The sequence below is a fragment of the Ursus americanus genome, chromosome 14 (genome assembly GCF_024610735.1).
Source record: "Ursus americanus isolate L20-20 chromosome 14, mUrsAme1.1.p, whole genome shotgun sequence".
Lineage (NCBI taxonomy): Eukaryota > Metazoa > Chordata > Mammalia > Carnivora > Ursidae > Ursus > Ursus americanus.
Genome location: NC_142140.1, coordinates 541,303 through 554,580, shown reverse-complemented (window position 1 = coordinate 554,580; position 13,278 = coordinate 541,303). Strand labels below are relative to the sequence as shown.

Genomic DNA, 13,278 nt, shown 5'->3' with positions numbered 1-13,278 from the left:
GCTGGGAAAGCGTGTGGGGAAGGACAGACCTCCAGGGTTGGCTGGCCTTGACTTTTAGACAGGGGAGGTCCTGATCTCAGCACACACCCATCCGCGGAAGCTCCAACTGGCCTAAAGAAGCTAATGAGAACAGGAACCATGGCAGTACTAGAAGGGGATGTGTCACTATGGAGCAGGACGAAAATGTGCCTGAGCCACGTGGAACCCTGAAAGAGAGGAGTTTGCTAAACATGACACCAAAGGCTTCTAGAATCCGTGACTGCATCTGGTTACGTCAATCTAAACAAACCTTGCAACTCCAAGAACGGGGTTGGCCACGTCCATGGTGCACAGAATTCAAGTAAGAGAAAGATCAGTATCAGTAGATGAAGAAGAAGATAAAACACGCACCCTAAGAAGACACACAAGCCACCAGTAAGATATAAGCATAGGAAAAAAGTCAACGTCACCGATAACCCAAGAGATACAAATTCAAACAATGGCACTTTTTTAAAAACCTGCCACATTGGCAAAAACTGCCCAAAATTTTGTCACTTTTTATAAAGTGCTAATACTCAGTATTGATGAGGTTATGGAAAATGGGGATTGGGATTCATCGATGGCGGAGATCTAGACTAATATAATTTTTGGAGGACAAGCCAGTCAAAAGATACCAAATCTAAAAATACCCTTTCATTCAGAAATCTCACTTTTCAAATTTATCTTTAAGAAATAATAGGACAGGGGCGCCTGGGTGGCGTAGTCAGTTAAGCATCTGCCTTCAGCTCAGGTCATGATCTCGGGGTCCTGGGATCGAGCCCTGCGTGGGGCTCTCTGCTCAGTGGGGAGTCCGCTTCTCTCTCTCCTCCCTGCTTGTGGTCTCTCTCTCTCTCTAATAAATAAACAAAATCTTAAAAAACAAAAAAGAAATAGTAGGATAAGTACACAAGATGTATTGCAGTTTTGTATATGATGATGGAAAATTGGAGGACCGCTGTGCTGCACACCTGAAACTAATATAACATATGTCAACTATACTTCAATAAAAAATAAAGATACATTATTTGTAAAAAATTTTGCTACATAAATACAGAATACTAGGCAAATTGTAAAAGTAACTGCTATTAATCTATGCTTATTGGCACAGAAAGAAGTACACAATATATTGTTCTGTTTGAAAAAGGCTCCAGAAGGGACCCAAGTGTCCATCAATGGGTGAATGGATAAGCAAAATGTGATGGAATGTGGTTCAGCCTTTATTTTATTTTATTTTTTTAATAATAATTGTTTATTATATTATGTTAGTCACCATACAGTACATCCCTAGTTTTTGCTGTAAAGTTCCATGATTCATTAGTTGTGTATAACACCCAGTGCACCATGCAATACGTGCCCTCCTTACTACCCATCACCAGCCTATCCCATTCCCCCACCCCCTCCCCTCTGAAGCCCTCAGTTTGTTTCTCAGAGTCCACAGTCTCTCATGCTTCATTCCCCCTTCTGATTACCTGCCTTTAAAAGGAATAAAGAAAGGGGGGGTAAACAGAAGGGGGAATGAACCACGAGAGACTATGGACTATGAGACACAAACTGAGGGCTTCAGAGGGGAGGGGGTGGGGGAATGGGATAGGCTGGTGATGGGTAGTAAGGAGGGCACGTATTGCATGGTGCACTGGGTGTTATACGCAACTAATGAATCATCGAACTTTACATCAGAAACCGGGGATGTACTGTATGGTGACTAACATAATATAATAAAAAATCATTATAAAAAATATGTATATATAAAAAAAATAAAAGGAAGGAAGATCTGTCATAGGCTACGACATGGACCCACCTTAAGGACATTGCGGTTCCTGAAAGAAGCCAGTCACAAGAGGACAAATCCTGCATGATTCCACTCACATGTGATCCCTCGAGTCGCCAAACTCAGAGACAGAGAGTCAGGTGGTGGCTGCCAGGGGCTGGGGGAGGGGACTGGGGAGTTCATGTTTAATGGGGATGGAGTTTCAGGCTGGGGAGATGAAAAATTTTGGAAAGAGACAGTGGAGATGGCTGCACAACAGTGTGAATTTACTTAATGCACCTAACTTACACTTAAAGGGCTAGGAGGGTCGATTTTACGTTATGTGTATGTAGCTACAATTGTTTAAAAATCTGTAAAATGTGTTTCCATTTTTGTAATTACCCAGAAAATGTTAACAATGATGGGATTATGAATGACTTTTTTTTTTCTTTTTTATATCTGTCTGTATTTTCCGATTTGAGGGCAGTGAGGATATTTACTATTATATGAACACAAAAACTATGAAAAAATAACGTGGAGCTACACAATCAGACCATATTTTTTTCTGGTTATAAAAGTAGTGTGCATACATTCATTGTAGAAAATCCAGTAAAGTAAAAAATAGAATGCTAAAAAAAGATCACTGATCCTGGAGCCCGATGTGGGGCCCGATCTCACGACAGAGATCATGACCTGAACTGAAAGCTTAACTGTCTGAGCCACCCAGGCGCCCCTAAACAGAGATCGCTTGTAATCCCATTACTCAGTGTAAATACTTTTAAAAGTCATGGATGTAAATACTTCTCTGTGTATTTCTAATGTTTTCTATAAGCCTGTTTTTCTTAATTAATCACATATAGAATAATTCCCATATAAATTTTGCATGCTGTTTTTCTTTTCTTCACTTTAACTTTTATCAATAGTCTTGTGAAAACCCAATTTAAATTGGTAAATGAAATTCTATTGCACAGATGGGCCCCTGGTGTAGTTCATCCTCACTTTCTATGGTTGGACATTGAATGGTTTCTAAGTTTTCTCAGTTGTAAGCAACGTGGGAAGAGCAAGCCTGTAAATCAATCTGCCTACAGATCTGATCGTTTCTTTGTGATCGGTTTCTAGAAGCAGACTTACAGACTGAAAAGTGGTGTGTATATTGCAAGGTTGCTTTCTGCAAATGTACCTCTTTACACCAGTGTTATAACTTAAAATGTCCTTGTCAGTTAGATAAAAAGGGTGTCTTGCTTTAATCTGTGTTTCTTTGATCAGTGGTGAGGTTAGAAATTTCCCTGTGTGTGCACTGGCCACTTGCACGTTCTGCTTCTGTCTTTTTCCCACTTGGGTCACCGGTTTCCTTACTGTGTTTCGAAATGAGGAATTTCCCCTTGAATCTGGCAAGTGGCTGGTGTCAGGCTGGTGTGGTGCCAGCCCACTGCACTTGGTGTCTTCATGTTAAGTCCAGGACCCTTGCACAGACCCCTCCACCCTGCCCCTCGCACACCTGTGAAGCCTGCCCTGTGGTGCCGATCAGCGGTCACTTCCCAGCTCCACTGCTGGTTCCTTGCAGTTTGCTCAGAGCCGGTGATGGCTAGTGACACCCTGGACTAGGAAGACAGGCACCCTGGGGAAAGGGGATGGGAACCTCAGGCTCGAGCCTGGCCTGAAAAACATATTAAGCGTCGAGGACTTTAACCAGGCAGCAATGACTCAGTAACTCCCTGTTAGCCATCAACATCAACACCTGCCCGCCGGAGCGAGGAGGGGACAGATCTCACCGGGAAGGTGATCTTGATCGCTCTTCCTTCCTGAATGTGAATTCAGTTCCTTCCATGGAAACCTTGTCTATGGGACTTTTCTTGTAGAATTTCCACCTGCTGCTTTGGTTTGGTTCTCAGGGTGTTCTGCTACTCGGTCTTGGCTGGGTTTCCATGAATACTAGTAAGTATTACATTTTCAAACATTCTTTCTTGTTCTCTGAGTGCTCCTTTTTCGTGGTGGTTGGTTCTTGTTTTATAGGCCCACTATTCCCACGGTGATAACAACAGGGCTTACGTCACAGAGAAGTTGCGTGACGCGAGTGAAGTAGAAGTTGAAAGGCACTTAATTAGCGCCTGGCGTATAGAAAACACTCATAAATGCTAGTCCTTAGTTTCATGCCTGGTGTACAACAGGCACTTAATAAAGGTTGCCTGATGTACTAGCTCTGGTCCATAGAAGCTTTTCCAGGAAAGCTTGGAAGCTTGGGGGCTGCGTCAATGGCCTGGGGTGCATTGCTTGCCCCCCGCCTCACAGTGCAGTTGAGGGAAACATCCACAGCCTGATTTCACCTTTCCTTCCTCAAGGCTGTGCCTCAACTGCCTCAGAAGACCGTGGGTTCAGACTTCTCCTCTCAGGACCCCTCCCAGGCTATTTTGGCTGAACTTTTGGTGCAGAGGAGAAAATGGACCCAGAGAGTGTAGTGACCTGCTCTGATCTCTGTAGCTGGTTAGAGACAGGATGGGACTCCAGGTGTCTGGGTTCCTAGCCCCACTGGCAGAGAATCCCAAACCTGGCCACATAGCTCACGCCCCGCCCTTGGTTTCTCCAGTGACAGTGTTCCCTTCTGCATGGTGGCCTTAAAGGGTGGGGGCATGCACCCTGTTATCTCCCCTTCCCACGCTCTGGAGCCTGTATGTGGCTGTGAGTCGTCATGTGGGAGAGGGCAGTGACCGGCCATGGAGGGGCCTGGGCCCCTGGTTCTGAGAAGCTTGCTGTACCAGCCCTGGCGGTCAGCGGCTTGCACTGGTGGGTGGGCATGGCACGGACTCCTCTCTTATTTACGACACTGCCATTTTGAGTCTCTAGGCCAGCGTCACATCTCTGTCCTGACCACCCCATCCCCACAGTGGGCTGGCATGCTTGGCTCAACCCCAGGCCTGTGTGCACTTGGCTGCTGGTCAAACTTGGACCTCCAGAGCCCTGACCTTTGGTCCTTGCTCCCCTGGGCCTGCGTGCAGCGGGATCTTCCAGAGCTGTCGCTGTAAGGACAGTGAGGACCGAGTGACAGAAGCCACTGACGCCATCAATGCCAGGGGTCACTGCCAGAGGTATGCTTCAGCCATTTCCTGCCCCAGGAATTACCTGGAGCCTCCGTGCCCCAACCTGCCCCCTACAGGCTCCCACCTCACACCTTTTTAGGGGTCCCCTCTCCAGACCCTTCTCCTACCTCCCCCTCCCAGGGTCTCAAAGCCTTCTCCAGAAAGCAGCGGATACCTCCCAAATTCCCCCTACCTTGTTCTCTTCTGGGTTGGAACCTGGGCACCACCTCCTGCTGGCTGTGTGATCCCTAGTAAGTGACCTGTCCACGCCTCTGTCTCCCCGTCTGTAAAATGAACCTGGTGTGAGGGGAACGATGGGGATTCAATAAAGTCACCTGTTTAAAGAGATTAGCGCAGTGCCGCCACACTTCCCTGATCTCCCCTTGTCCACTTGGCTTTTGCCCAGGGGGCTCCTGCTCTTTCCAACCAATGGGCCCGTTACATTGTACCCTGTGCAGAGTTGCAGGGTGTTCCCAAGAGGAAGCCTTCCTTTTCTACTGACTTGCTGGGCCAGCGGCCAGCTTGGACGATGATACTTCCCCTTTCTGGTGTACAGGCAGCACCGAGAGCCTCACCGGTCGGGTTGGTACTGCCAGTCGCAGGGGCCTGCAGGCTGGTGTGAGGTCTGAGATGGGGCTCCAGCCCTGTGGCATCCAGCTGTTCTGCCTCCATCCTTATTCCTTATGGGGCGATTTCTCCGAGTGGCAGGGTTGGCCACGAGGAGCAGCAGATGAAGCAGAAACAGGTGAGGTAGGTCCGAGTTCTAGTTTCGTCTTTGCCACTGCGTTTGCTTTATGACCTTGGGTGAACTGCTCCACCTCTCTGGCCTCAACTTTCTTTTCTGTAACACGGGAAGAGTCAAGCTGTGCAGGCTGCTGTCTGCATCACAGCACTGCGCGTGGCACTCAGCAGACCCTCTGCTCTTCAGTCTGTCTCAGAGAGCGTAGCTGCGGAGTGTCCAGTAAGGGCCTGGCACGTGGTCAGTCCAAGGTCTTTCTGCCCACCTCGTCAGCAGCCCGGGGCTGGTCAGGCTGCTCGGGACCCCTGCTATGGGGCAGATACAGGTCTTCCTCCCTCACCTGTAGTGGTGGGGGTCAGCAGGCACTGGATGATGAGGGAGGGCTGGCCACTGTGATTGGCTCTGCTCCCACCGAGACACGACTCCTCAGTGTGACCCTCACTGAGGGGGCCAGGAGCAGGGTTCGCAGGCTCCCTCCACCTGCTGGCGTGGCTCGTGTGCCAGGCTGCGGCATATGTCTACCCGATTTCAGCAGACTGCCTGCTCCTCCGTGTGTGCGGGGCTGCTCTGATCTACATCCTGTCTACACTCCCTTACAGCTCTGGTGTGCGCTGCCCAGGGGCTGGCCACGAGCCGCGTGTGGTACCTTATGGAGCATTTCCTCCATCACGGAAAGTTCTAGCAGTAGTGGTGCTGTAGATTTCTGTCCAGCTTCACTCCACAAGCTGGGTGCTGCAGAGGGTCACCGAGGAGACTAAGAAAGGGTCCAGTCCCCAAAGAACTCATTCACTTGCTCATCATGCATTAATCAAGGACCTTCTAGGTGCCAAGAGGATGTTGCGATAACCAAGACGGACTTGTTCTCTGCCTTCACAGAGCTTCCTGTTCCGCGGGTAGAGAAATGTCTGCCGTAACAGAGACCCAAAGTAATACTAGCTTCGACAAGCTACACTAACTTTAGTTTTCTGTCCTTGAAAGCCCACGCTGGCGAAGCAGAGGGTCCGTGCGGCTCTTTGGGTCTGTATTCCTCCGCCTTGTCCTTGTCCGTTGCCCTTGTCTGCCTACCAGCATTCCAGCCAGCAGAGAGGGAGGGAAGGGAACATGGAAGGAGGCATGCCGCTTCCCTTCACAGGGGGACTCAGAATGGACAGCCATCACTTCTGCACACATCCCATTGGCCTGCTGCAAGGGAGGCTGCGGAATGCAAGCTTTCTTTGGGGCCATTCTGTGCTCTGCTGAAAACTGGGAGATCTGGGAAGGGATGGATGAATGTCTGAGGACTGGCAATCTTCGCCCCAGAGAGACTAGTGTGAAATAAATGAACACACACATAAGTGGATAAACCTTGAAAAATGCTTTGAAAGAGAGGTACACAGTGTAGGGAAAACATATAGAGGAGGTCAGGAAGGCTTCCCTGGGGAGGTAACATCTGAGCTAATAGGAAAGAGGGGTAAGAGTGTTCACAACAAAGGCAGCACTGGGTGCAAAGGCCCTGTGGTCAGAGGAAGTACAGCACACTCAGGAAACTGAAGAAGGCCTGGTCTACAGAAGAACACACAGAAATCTTCTGTGCATAGGGTGGTTGAAGTCCCTAAGAATGGCCCTCATGAGGGAACTACATGGGGGCTGGGAGTCAGGGAGACCTCCTCTGTTCCAGGCACTTTTCTAAGGTCTCTCTGTGTGTTAATTCATTTATGCCTTGAGCAACCTGTGAGATAGCTCCCTGTACCAGTTCTCACCTTCAGAGAGCAGATGCCAAGAAGGAGTCAGACAAGCAAGAGACTTGTGGGGAAGTGCCTGCGGAGGATGAGGGGAAGGAGGGAGGAGCGGGATCCAGCCAGGAAAGCCTTAGATCTAGGTCCGGGCTGGTACCCGGGAGAGGAGAGGGGGCAGGAGGGAGGACTGGAGAGGGAGAGCCTCAGACCGCAGGGCAGCTTGGAGACAACTTGGCCACACTCGGCAGAGAGCACCAGAGCTCAGACTGCCTGTGGGGAGGCTGGGGGGTCAGGTGGGAGCGACTGGCTCCAGCACCTGACATCCTTGCTTCTGCGTGAAGCTGCGCCAGATCTAGACGTGGGGGTGCTGGAGGCCATCAGTCAGCGAGGCTCCTCAAAGCAGCCCTTTAAGAGGGATCGGGTAGGATGCCTTCATGGCTGAGCCACTGCTGCTGTTGTCCCCGTATTATAGGTATGGTGGCCAAGAAGGAGAAACAACTCTCATAAAGTTACACAGCTCAGGGGTGGCAGAGGCAGGGTTTGATCCCAGACAGGTCAGTCCAGAGTCCTTGCTCTGACCGAGGTGGGGCTGTCCAAGAGAAAGTACTGCCCTCGGGTGGGAAGAGTGGGGGCAACTAGACACTTGGCAAGAGCTGTGTCTCTCAGAGCCTTGAATGCCAGGGTAAGTTGGGGCTTGCCTTTTACTGTGGCCAGGGGGAGCCAACGTGGGCTCTCAGACAGGAGACTGCTCTAGCTGGCCACCTGCATCCCAGCACGGGAGAGCGAAGGGGGTGGAGTGGGGACAGTGGCAGCAGGTAACTAGGTGGGAGGTGCTGGACATAGCCCTGGGTGAGGCAAGTGTGGGATGGGGGCAGTCCAGGGGTTAGGGTGTTACTATACCCCCCAGATTCATACATTGAAATCCTAACCTCCAGTGCCTCACAATATGTACTGTTTCTGGAGACAGGGTCTTTAAGAGGTAATTCGAGTGAAATGAGGTCACTGGGGCGCACGCTAATGCAACCTGGCAGGTGCTCTTAAGAAGAAGAGATGAGGCCCCAGACACGCCCAGAGGGACGAGCACATGAGGACCCCGGGAGAAGAAAACCATCCTTAGAAGGAACCAACCCTGCAGACACCTTGATCTCCGACTTCCAGCCTCTAGAATCATGAGGAAACGACGTCTGTTGTTTAAGCCCGATCTGTGTTGTTACAGCAGCCTGGGCTTACTAGTACACCGGGGCAGAGGGCCAGGCTTGATGGGTTTTCCTTGGGGTGCTTTTGCTTTGTGATGTCTGTGAGGTGCTCAGGGGGAGATGTCGAGGGCAGATTTGGAGCTGAGGGGAGGTGGGAGAGGCCAGGGCTGCAGATGCTCTGTGGTTCAGGGATGTGGCTTCTGTGACAACACACAGGCCCTTGCCCGTGGGGCAGAGTGGCAGAGTTGGTGAGGCCCGCAAGCATGCTCAGGACAGGCCCTGCCATCCGGCTGTGGGTGTCCCGGGCCCTGTCGTGGGCTCAGCCGTGTGCCCGAGGTCCCTCAGCCAGGCCTCAGGAGCCCACCAGGGGCTGGACGGCCAGAGGGGGGCAGTGTGTGTGTGCCCCACGGTAATCGTGTCATTGGACGCTGCCTATGATTCCCTGGGTGACACGCTCCCCCTCTGAGCAGCATTTCCTCATCTGTAATGCTGACCTCTGGGGTTTGTGAAGGCAAAATAAGGTGAGCATCTGTGAGGTGCAACGTGAGTGCTGCCATCTTATTAACCTAAAAGCTGGAGATATCCAGCAAGGAGGGTTGGCCCCAAACGGGCCTGAGGAGGAGTAATTTGGGGGGAGGATGGGGATAGTAGGGGGCAGAGGTGTCTTGGGCAAAGGTTAGGAGAGGAGGGGCTTCGGGAAGCTCTGCCGGGCTGCCTGAGAGGAGCTGCGCCCATCGGAAGGACACAGCCACCTGTCAGTGACCCACAGGGGACGAATCCAACTGCATGTCCCCCACATCCTCATCTGTTTCAGTGCCTCCCACCCGCCCGCCAAACCCTCTTGGAAACCAAAGGGCCCCTGCAGGTGGCCTGTGCAGATGAGCCTCTGGGGGCCCAGAGCAGGGGCAGAAGGGCAGAGAGAGACCGGGACGGGCAGACACAGAATGTGCAGCACCCAGAGAGAAGGCATCATTTTCTTCCATTATAAACACAACGGAGACAAGCATATTATTTACAATCAGGTCATACGAAAACCAAAACAGAAATGCTGAGTGAGACTCAGGCCAAGTGGAATTTTACTTTTTATTTCATGCCTTTCACTAAAGCAATGTGCAGGTGTTATTTTGTAAAAGGATTACTCAAGTGAATGGCCTGGATGTCAGTCCAAGAGGCTTGGGCTCGAATCTGTAAGGGAACAGAGAATCCACACTTGGTTCCATCGACAACGTGGCCACTGTTTCATAGGCTTTCTTGCATTTTCTGGCCGAGCACACCCTGGAATGCCTCCTGTCCAAGGTGGCCTGCACACACGCTTCTCAGCAATGCCGCTCCCTCCTCCCCAGGTGGAGGACCTTGCCACCCTGGGAGAGCATTGCCATCGCCCTGCTGCGGGGGGCGGGGGGGGTTGGGGTGCTGTGTGCCAGGGCTTCCATTTCGCAGCATTGCCCAGGGCTGATAACTGTCTCTTCCCAGCCTCTCTACTTTTCCAATGCCTTTTCCCATCTAGTACTGTATTTCCTCCTCCAACAACCCCGTGAAGCAATTAGGACAGGGGTCTTGGCACCCATTTTGTAGGTGAGCAAACTGAGGTTCTGACAGGCAAACTAACTTGCCCAAAGCTTACCCTAGATGTAAGCCCCACTTCTGTTCCTGGGCCTTTGCAACTGGTCAGAGCTGGACAGGCGCCAGGGACTCAGGCCCTTCTCCACATGAGAGGATGCAGAAGTAGAAAGGAATTAATTTAGGGGAAACTATGTTAGAGGTTTTCATAGTGTGAAGGGAAACGTTTCTTTTTCTTTATCAGTTCTGCTTGGAAGAGTACTCCCTGGCTTCCTTTTCTTCTGGGCAGAGAATTCCAGTAACAGATTCTCCCCACTACATTGGGGGTTTTTCTCCTTCAGTATGGCCTGGGGTGAATGCCATACCTAGCTGCTCAGGTGGACTTGGGCTGCCAGTGTCCCCACTCACTCATTCATCTGTTTATTTACTCAATACAAGTTTACTGAGCCCCTGCTACATTCTGAATATTGCGCCATGAGGGACAGACATGTGAGACCTCGTGTAGCCTGGAAATAAGGTTTTCACGGGACTATGTCCTCCACAAAGAGAAGTCTGAGCTGATGTCTGAAGGATGATGCAGTTAACAAGGCCAACTTGGGTGCTGGAGGGAGGAGGAGAACAAACCAGAGAGGAGGCACTCTGTACAAAGGCACTCCTTGGAAACTAGCTTGGGGGGTGTTCTGGGTCTCTTTGCGGGGGCGGGGGACTGATCTTCTAATTTCTCCAGTGGCCAACTTCTTAACTCATTTGGGGTAGGTTCCTCAGCCCTGTTTAATTCTTCTCAGGCTGACCCTGTTTGCTTTAAGTCTTTCAGAAATTCATTAATTCAACAATTGAGCATTTACTGTGTGCTTGGTGCTAGAAATATGAACGGAACACATGGACAGAAATCACTGCTTTGGTGGAGCATGCATTCTATTGGAGGAGACCAAAACCAAACAAAATAAAATGTAAATTGTTTAATACATTAGCAGGGAATAAATGACAATACAAAAAGTTAAACAAGATAGGGGAATAGGAAATATTAGGGAGAGTGTTAGATTGGGTGGTTAAGGCAGGGCTCCCTGAGAAGATAACATTTGAATAAAACCCTGAAGGAGGTGAGGGAGCCATGTAATTTGTGGGGAAAGAGTTTGTATAGGCAGTGGGAACAGGACATTCAAGGGCCCTGGGGTAGGACTGTGCCTTGTATGTTTGCGGAACTGCAAGGAGGCCAGGGTGGCTGCAGTGATATAAGCAAGGGGAAAGGAGTAGAGAGTATGGTCAGGGATGTAATGGGGCCTGGGGTACAGCTCCTGTAGGGCATTGCAGGCTGTGATAGCTGAGAGCCACTGGAATGTTCTGAGTCAAGGAGAGACATGATCTGACTCAGGTTGTAACAGGAGTATCTTGGCTGTCCTTCAGGTTCGTTTCCCTCAGTTTCATTGAGATGTAATTGACATGCAGCACTGTATGAATTCAGCATGTACAACGTAATGGTCTGACTCACATACATTGTGAAATAATTACCACAGTAAGTTTAGTTAGCAGCCATCATCTCATATACATATAATAAAAGGGAAAAGCGAAAAAAGAAAACAAACTTCCTTCTGGTGAGAACTCTTGGGATAACTTTCCTGTGTATCACACAGCAGTGTTGAACGTCATGTTGTCCCTGAAGACCCCAGGGCTTACTTATCTTACACCTGGAAGTTTGTCCCTTTTGACCACCTTTCCCAATTCCCTTTCCCCCCACCCTCTGTCTCTGGTGACCACAAGTCTGATCCTTTTTCTATGAATGGTTTGTTTTTAGTTTTTAAGATTCCACACGGAAGTGAAGTCGCACAGGATTTATCGTTCTCTGCTCTTCAGTTTCTTTCTTTCTTTTTTTTTTTTTTAAAGATCTTATTTATTTATTTGACACAGAGAGAGAGAGAGACAGCCAGGAGAGAGGGAACACAAGCAGGGGGAGTGGGAGAGGAAGAAGCAGGCTCCCAGCGGAGGAGCCTGATATGGGGCTCGATCCCAGAACGCTGGGATCACGCCCTGAGCGGAAGACAGACACTTAACGATGGCGCCACCTAGGCGCCCTTCTGCTCTTCAGTTTCTGACCACCTATGTGTCCGAGCTGCTAGAACTTATGTCATCTTCAACACCAGTGTCCTCCACACCTGCCCACCAAGCCCCGGTTTGGCTGCCGGGATGGCAGCAGGCGCTGCATCCCTGGCCCCCACTGGGTGCACAGGGAGGACCACATGATCCAGGGCCAGCGCTGGCATGGACGCAGGAGCCCAGACCCAGAACATTCCAGAGAGCCCAGACAGCTCCTGGCCATGCGTTCCTGCTCTGGCAGTGTGCTGGGAGGGGAGCGGAGAAAATGCTCTCCACATCCCAGGCCAGGAAGGGAAGGGATGTTCACTCCTTAGAAGGACCTCTGCCCACGTGTCCCTGGGTTGCCTGGAAGATGCCCTCGCTGGGGCAGACAGACAGGCTCTGCCTCACCCCCTGCTCTCTCTTACCCGCTGAGTGACCTGGGGGAGGACCGCGGCCCCTCGGAGTCCGTTTCTTCATCTGTAAATGCTTGGCTGAGGATCCCACAGGAGTGTGGGGTAAAGGGCGCAGCAGGGTGCCTGGCACGCTCGGCTCACTCGTACTCCTTGGTCAAGTCACTCTGAACCTCCTTCTTCCCACCTCTGAGTGGGGTGCCAACGCGTCCCGGGACTGCTGCGGACTCCAGCAGCCTGAGCACGGCCTTGGTAGCCTGCGGAGCACTGCTCTGTCTTCAGGACGTTGGCCCAGACACGGGTGTCAGTGATTTGAGGCAGGGGTCAATCGCCCTCAGACCTTCTGGGAGGCCGCGGAGGCAGTGCCGCGAGCGCGCACTTTCCCCGGGGGGTAACCGTGATTGCTCAGCAGAAAGACTGTACCGTATTTCTCCAACAATACGTTCCCTGAGGCAAGTCCCCGACTTTCCCGGCTCTCAGCCGGAGATACAGCGGCCGGTACCGGGCTCGAGGTGGGAGTGGGGGTGGAGGGCAGACCTGGCCCGGGCGGCCCCACGACCCCCGCCTGGAAACCCCACTTCGGGACAATCTCAGGGCTTTGGGCGGGGCCCGAGGCCCGTCTCGCGTTCTCACGTGGGGACCAAGCTTCAGAAGCGGCTCCCGCGGACGCCGAGAGCCCACGGCCGTGCTGGGGGAGGGGCAGTGGCTGGGGACGGCGGGCCGCGCGGGGCCGCGGTGGTTCCCGG

General features: G+C 51.3%; 2 long non-coding RNA genes across 6 annotated transcripts; one reads left to right on the top strand and one right to left on the bottom strand.

Moving 5' to 3' along the window:
* Nucleotides 1-3,468: 3,468 nt before the first annotated feature.
* Nucleotides 3,469-9,124, top strand: LOC148108894 (uncharacterized). 5 transcript variants are annotated; one of them, XR_015726578.1, is made up of 3 exons: nucleotides 3,469-3,700; nucleotides 4,600-4,848; nucleotides 5,396-9,124. It is a non-coding gene; the product is annotated as an uncharacterized LOC148108894 (long non-coding RNA). The 5 variants fall into 5 exon arrangements; XR_015726580.1 differs by having other exon boundaries at nucleotides 4,600-5,584; nucleotides 6,455-9,124; XR_015726576.1 differs by having other exon boundaries at nucleotides 4,600-5,584; nucleotides 6,178-9,124.
* A 434-nt stretch (nucleotides 9,125-9,558) lies between these two features.
* LOC123801995 (uncharacterized) lies at nucleotides 9,559-13,272 on the bottom strand. Its single transcript, XR_006782393.2, has 2 exons — nucleotides 12,548-13,272; nucleotides 9,559-9,674 (listed from the first exon to the last, which is right to left on the bottom strand). It is a non-coding gene; the product is annotated as an uncharacterized LOC123801995 (long non-coding RNA).
* Nucleotides 13,273-13,278: the final 6 nt, after the last annotated feature.